Here is a 7,111-nt window from a genome sequence, read left to right as displayed (position 1 = left end):
CCCTTCCTCCCCCCCCCCCCCTCCCTCTCTCAATCGTCTTGCCGGAGCAACTTCTCTCCATTCGGAATCCTTCGCCGTTTTCGATTCTTCGAGACGCGCACGCTCGCGTATTATATGCGAAATATCGCACGAAACGTATGTTAACACGTTGTTTTGTGCGCCCAAGAGCTTGAGAATTATTTTATAACGAGCATCCCGAAACACGAATACTGAAATATTCACCCAACGAAAATTTCCCCGGACTCACGATCGCTCCGCGTGAAAGAGCACTGAAGTATTCAAGTTCGAGCCAACGTCTACTACCACCTCCGTCAGAATGTCTCACTCCCGACTTGATTCGAGGAGTCGTGTTGTGGGTATTTTAGAAATGCTGGTGTAAACATAGTGTCCCGGAGACACAAATTTACTTTTAACGACTTATTTCGAATGGACGAATTTGAAGTTGATCTTTCGTCGGGAGGAAATCCACGATTGGCAATCTGCTTATCGCAGATTCTTAATTTTTACATTAAATATATAGACTGATCAAACATCTGTGTTAAATGAAAAATTAAATTCTCGTATTGATAAATTTTCAAAACTATATACTTTCGTTCTTTTAGTTCTTTCGTTTTTTGAGTAATGATTTGATTTACATTTCTAGTAATTTTCATTAATTATTGTTTCTAAAATATATTATTTCTGAAATTCTCTCTATTCCAACGTAATTGTCCCAATTGCGAAATTAATCTGATACAAAACTGAAATTGCATTGATATCTAATGGAGTCGCGCCGATCGGTCCCGGGGAAATTTTTCAGTTTCTCATCATTGTTCTCACTTCGACGCGCGATATTAAAATATTGAAGTTCCACCGAAATTTCTTTTTGTCCCGTGTGAATATCTCGTTTTCGATTCCGGGGAAATCGCGTTGTGTATGCACACTCGGCTGTGAATCGTTGAATGCATTATTCTATTACGAGCCCCGATTGCATCGGGCACCAATCAATATTATTTTACGCGTTCGAAAATGCGTTTCCATTTCTTTGTATAACAGATTAAAAGTTGGATCAATATTTTGCCGCGCATTCTGAAATGTAGATGTGTTTTCACTAAAACAAATCACGTTATATTGTAAATTTTGTTATACATTTATACGCGACGCGCACGCTATCCAAGCGAAATATATCGTATCGACTCCAAAGCGCATTGACACTTGGAAAATGCTACGATATATATTTATAGTTTTGCAGTGAAATACATCGTGTCCTTTTCAGCACGAAAGCCAGCTGCAACTGGAATTACTATTGAAAAGGATAGCATAAAACGTATTGTGCGACACTCTATACAATGTATGCGACAAGAAAGAATTTCGAATATCCTTCCCACGAAACAAATAAAGGCGTGTCCCTCTCGCATAATAATCATACCCGAGCCACATCTCATCACATGTAAAACGTCGAAGCCGGAGGTATGGCCACTCCTCATATATAACTACCGATACGAAAGATACTTGAAGATTTCTCTTAGGAAAAAAAAACGAGTCAATGTATTATGTCAAATTTCGAATTAGGATTAAAACAATGTTTAGAAGTTCAGAGATGTAAATAAGCAAGATTATAAATAGAAATGGCATTATTCTGTGACTAATTCGGAATGAATATTGCTTGGACTACTTTTTGCGGATTTATAATGAAAATATTTCGTGCAAACAATTAAGAAAAAAAATGAGCCATCAAAAAAGTCGCTAAAAGAGCGAATTAATTGAAGAATCCTTAGAAGAAAGGAAAGAATGAGGATAATCTTGGAATCTCATAAATTAATGACCATGCGAAAAGATTTTAAAATGTTCGAAAGTCTATTTAACATTTCGCGCGAAAATAATATTTGCTTTGCACGCTTCGCGCTCACAATAATTGTCGCAATAATTGTCTGCCATTATTTTCTTTAAGCATACGTCAAAGCATACTGTTTGGAGTGTTCTTTTAGAATAAATTTTATCACGTCAAACTCGAGGAAAAATTCTATGTCAACTTGTAATATATAATATATAAATATACAATTATATACTTAATTATGCTTAATTAACAAGCAAGAGAAAAGATTTACTTCTAAAGATTATCTTCACCCCATTGTACGTGAATTGATAACACATGTGTAATTCTTTATGAAATTTAAGAAAATTCATTTTTACGTTAATAACTTTTCTTAATCATTTTCTTCTTATCTACCCGTTATATAATATTATATCCTCTGAAATTTCTTCATACTCTCCCTTCCTTCCTTCAATTTAACACCTAATAGAATAGTTAGAGCAGTGGTTCTTAAATATAACCTTTCAGATATCTCGATCAAATATTTTACTGTTCAAGCAATCTGATGTATCTTTTCATCAGCAAAAGTGACAAAACGCAAGCCGGGAATTTGAGGAATTTTTACGAACCAGATCTCATATTTTCCGATTAATTTAAAACACAGATTTTAATTTTAAAAAATTTTGACTTATGGTACACACGGTATGAAAATATCATAATTCTGCGACATGTCATAACCTCACTCGAAATTTTCTCGTTAAAGTTACATTCGAATGCATCAAAGAACATGCCGTAAAAATTAAATGGATTTCGCAAACATTACCAGGTCACCCGACATATACGTGAACCAGCGAAACGTAAAATTGTACTTCGAAGCGCTCTGTGACAGGAATGGAATCTGGTTTGCAGTAGCGATTCAGCGGGGGTCTATAGGAGTCAGGAGGTTAAGAACCGCTGCTCCAGAATAATATTCTCAAACACTGGCCGGCCTCGCTTTCTTCCAGTAGCATCTAGCGCATCTGTACGAAGTCGGAGCGCGTCGAAACGAAAACGCCACATCCGGAATATACGGCGCTCTTTCGAACCCCATAAACGCCGCATAATTCCCCCGCGAAACCGACGCTCCAGACCGGCTCGAACTCGCCGCCGTGTACGAGAAAACGAAAACGTCCGTTGAATTGTTCAAGGTTACTTTCCCGTAGGACGCAAGTACCGAACACAATGTTATCAAAATAACCGAGCAACACAGATAGAATCCAAACTTAACCTCTTAGTGACTCGACTTAAAACTTGGGCCAATCAACGACCGTCACTGTGCATACCTCTGCGTCACATATCCAGAGAGATAGCGACGGATCGGCTTCGCTACGCACTCGAAAAGTACCTCACGATCGGAGAAATTACCGACGAATCCAACCACGCCTCAGCGCAACGGGAGGCATTCAGACGCGTCGTAAAGTCGCACGGAGAATTCGGCGCCGAGCCAGCACACCATGATGGAGGTTAAGTCTTACCTGTCACGCGTGTTGGCGCCTGTCGGCGGCTTTCGTGTCTCTCCGTGGAACTTCGACGGCGGCCCGCACGCCGACACGCCTGCACATTATCCTTCGGCACCACACAAGCCCTATATCCGCTCCGGGTGAATACACTATCACTTGTTTCGAATATATAAGGCAGCGAGTAACACCACCGAGGCGACAAACGCAGTTAGTCACTACGAACCGTATCGAACTGCTCCACACTCTCTCACGTGATCACACCAGCGGCACTCGCGCACGCGTTCTCCCGCACCGAGCGACGATCGTTCGACGAACTGACCCGGACTGTGAATCACAGCGACGGCGAAGGGCTCCGGCTCGGGCTCGGCGCCGTGACGTGCCGCGGAAACGGCCGACCGCGCGCCCGACTCCGCCCGAACGCGCTCCGCCGCACAGGCGCACGAGGGCGCGCAGTCGCGACTCTGGCGGTCGCTCCGATTTGCTCGAGTAGCCGACGGACGCAGCACGTTGTTGCCTTCGTGCTTCGAGGGGTGTCGCGTGACCCATGCGAGAGAGTGAGAAAGAGAGCCAAGTCGGCCTGCAACCAACGCGCGCAGCACACCGTCTGGCACGAAGGCTGCGCTCGTTATCTTTTTGCTCTCGTTTGCCGATCGTGAGATTCGCCGGGCTGGTCAGAGTAGCGCGAAGAAACGAGAAGCGTGATCGGCTGCGCGTCCCTTCGTTCTTTTCCTTGAAACGATTAATCGCCCGCCCTTTCCACGCTCGTTACGAATAATAACGCGGTAGAGACTCTGAATACGCGGCCTAAAAGCACCACTAGACCTAAAAGTACGCATTACGCACACGCATACGACGCGAACAATGTCACGTACCAACGACCTGCACGACGCGGCGACTCATAGGGAGGTACGAGCGAGCGAAGGCGCTCCTAGACGACGAGCGAGACGACCTTCCTACGAGCGAGGACGACGAGCGCCGCCGATCCGCTCGGCAACGTGACTCTTCTACTCATCGTCCTCGTCAAGATAGAAGCTCTCTGTATCGAGTTTCTCCGGAGAAAACACCACGCGAGCGCGCGATTCTTCCTGCTCGGCCGAGAGCGACGAGACGACGCGCGTTCTCACGCATTTTTATCGCGCCGCGGGGAAAGCTTCGACTTCAATGGAATTCCCTCTATAGTCGGTGCGACCGCCGTTGCTCCGACGCTACCTTGCGATGGTCGTATATTCGCGCATCCTCGCCAATTGAAAGAACACGCGCCAGGCGGAACGGTGCGATCGAGCCGAGTTAAAGAGATAGTCCATCACGTACACACACACACACACACCTTTAATCTTCCTACATGCTTATGAAACAAAGCGCTTAATTTAGATTCGGGGATCGTGTAATAATCGAAGGTCAACAACGCGGATGCCAATGCGGACACGTCAATCGCCTATCCTCAGGCAACAGATTCGAAAGATGAGTGACGATCAGCTGTTCTCGAGTTACTCTCAATCTGTTCACGTACATCTCAACACGCTGATACCTCCAAGATGCAGCTCGCAATCGACTCGCGAACGGTATCTTCGGTCAGCACGCGGAATGATCCGCTTGTTCCGCTCTGTATCGATACAAGTTAGTGCATTCGAATGTCAAGCGATATGGATAAGAAATATAACACCTTCATCGTCAACGGGCGAGAAGCGACGGACATCGAGCAACTCGGTCGCGCATGGAGCGAAGGAATATCATTTTTCGTCAAGCTTTCCTTCCTTCTATTAGGGAAAAACGAGAGCTTGCCAGCTGGTTCGCGGAGTAGCTCAAAATCCGAGCCAGTGAGTGTCGTCACGCACATTTGCATTGGCGTAGAGAGACGGTAATTATATGAAACTGATTGTCAGTGCCGCAGATTCAGAATCTGTCCAATTAGAGCGCTTAGATTACGAGGATTATTACTCGAATTGTACCCGACTCCAAGTAACATAATTTCTCGTGTTTATCTTCCGGGGAAGTGTAAAGCGTATTAAATGAGGATGAAGGTCACAATTGCACGATTTAAGATCCCATCGTCAAAAAAGCTACAAAATCTTGAGAAAGAACTCTAGTTTTTTAAAAAAATTGCTTATTAATTTTGTTTTGCCGAATATGTATATGTTTGTTAATTTTACTATTCTCGAATGTAATCAAAGTCTATATTACTATAGTAGATAGTGACACAGGATTCCCTCGATTCTCTTTCACGTGTTCGATCGTACGTCTGACAAACGCAACCGACAATTAAGAAATTTCATTAAAATTCTTATCAACAGCGGGGGAAGGGAGAAGCGTAACAAATTCGAAAAAGAGAGAGGAAGAAAAAAGGCGACGTGCAGTTTTGACGTGATTTCTGACACACTTCACGCAAAGCTCGTTCTTACGATGATGAAAGCATTCTTCACAAGTAGCATTATCGTGACATCCGCCTCGACCGCTGCGGCTGATAAGACGGGATAGGCCCACGCCACCCACGCCTGCTAGAACGAAGGCTAGCCCACTCGTTCTTTCGAGCGAGCGTCGCTCGAACAGTGCGATCGACATTTACGAATGCTTACACGAGGATGCGGAGCAGTGACGAATGTGCAGGGACGCGGATAACGCGTGAAATATCCAAATCGCGCGATACCTTATCGAGTCGACCTTTGACCTGCGAATGCATCGACACACAGAGCCGCCTGTGTGTCCCCTTCCCCTTTCCCTCCTCCCTGTCTCTACCGTTGTGTCGAGTGTTACCTATGAGAGCGCTTTTGTCTGACTTCGAGTTAAGATGTCGGCTAATTGATAATATCATGAACACATCCCTACACCTCGTAGATTCTAGAAGGGTAATAGATCAACTCAAGAAAGTGGCATTAACGCCGCGAGTTAAGAGCTGAGATGATACGATAACACGATAATAGTCGGTGTAGATATACAGGCCGTGTCCGAAATGTGTGCCTATGCTCAGCGCGCCAAACTTTGCTACAGCCGCGGCGTTTGCTCTTAATCGTTTTAATTACAACACGTACAACGGCATCATGAATGCCTATATCATTTTCTGGATCAAGAATTATACGATTTTCGCCTTATACGAATAAGATTGAAACTATCCTGATTAAAGTCATTATAACCTTACCATTATACCTAGGAACATTTAAGCGATTTTTAAACCTCAAGCGCTATGTACAAGGCTGACAATCGCGCAACTCTCGATCTGGAAAATAGTAAAGCATACATGATGTCATGCGTATTCAATCCCGCGGATATCACCGATAGATAGAAGCATATCTCCTCTCTACGCGATGTGAAGAGCGATGTGATGATCTTGAACCCAAATGTCGTGAACACGCGCGTGAACATAACGTGACACGCTAAATTTGTCGCCGTGAAACCGGCGCCAAGAACTATCGGTCGTTGATTGAATATGAATGAGAAACGTATAGCTAGACGCGAGTGCGGCTGGTGAAAAATTTGCAATATCCATCGATCTATCGATGGTGAAATATTCGCAATATGTGTGTACATACACCTCTTACTAACAAACCGCCGACGGTTACCTACTGAGATTCGGCGTTGTGTATGTCTTTAGCATCATATTATCTGTATGTCTTTGTTTACCACCGTATTTCTAAATCTCGATTAATAAATCCGACAATCGTCCGACTCTATTGCTACTTGAGCGAGTCAATCGCAATAACAAGTGTTGGAGACGCCGACTCGACGAACACCGGTTGTATAGATCGAGAAACGAATAGATTACTATCCAACAAGGTATTTACAATACGTCTCGACGACTGCACATCACTATCTTCGACACTCCCGA

At 44.2% G+C, this 7,111-nt stretch overlaps 1 protein-coding gene across 4 annotated transcripts in view; it reads right to left on the bottom strand.

The window, feature by feature from the left end:
* Positions 1-7,111, bottom strand: part of LOC116850048 (plexin-A4) — a 300,999-nt gene that overhangs the window by 249,464 nt on the left and 44,424 nt on the right. The window contains exon 1 of one of the 4 annotated variants that reach the window (XM_032827841.1): positions 3,307-3,633. The exons of the other annotated variants lie outside the window; for them this stretch is intronic. The gene's annotated coding sequence lies outside the window, so the exon portion shown is untranslated. Of the gene's footprint in view, positions 1-3,306; positions 3,634-7,111 lie in introns of those variants that run through there. 4 annotated transcript variants of the gene reach the window in all.

The sequence above is a fragment of the Odontomachus brunneus genome, unplaced genomic scaffold, assembly GCF_010583005.1.
Source record: "Odontomachus brunneus isolate Ranch 3 - 2012 unplaced genomic scaffold, Obru_v1 Obru_scaffold_132, whole genome shotgun sequence".
Lineage (NCBI taxonomy): Eukaryota > Metazoa > Arthropoda > Insecta > Hymenoptera > Formicidae > Odontomachus > Odontomachus brunneus.
The sequence above is the reverse complement of the archived record's forward strand: the minus strand, read 5'-3'. Positions and strand labels throughout refer to the sequence as shown.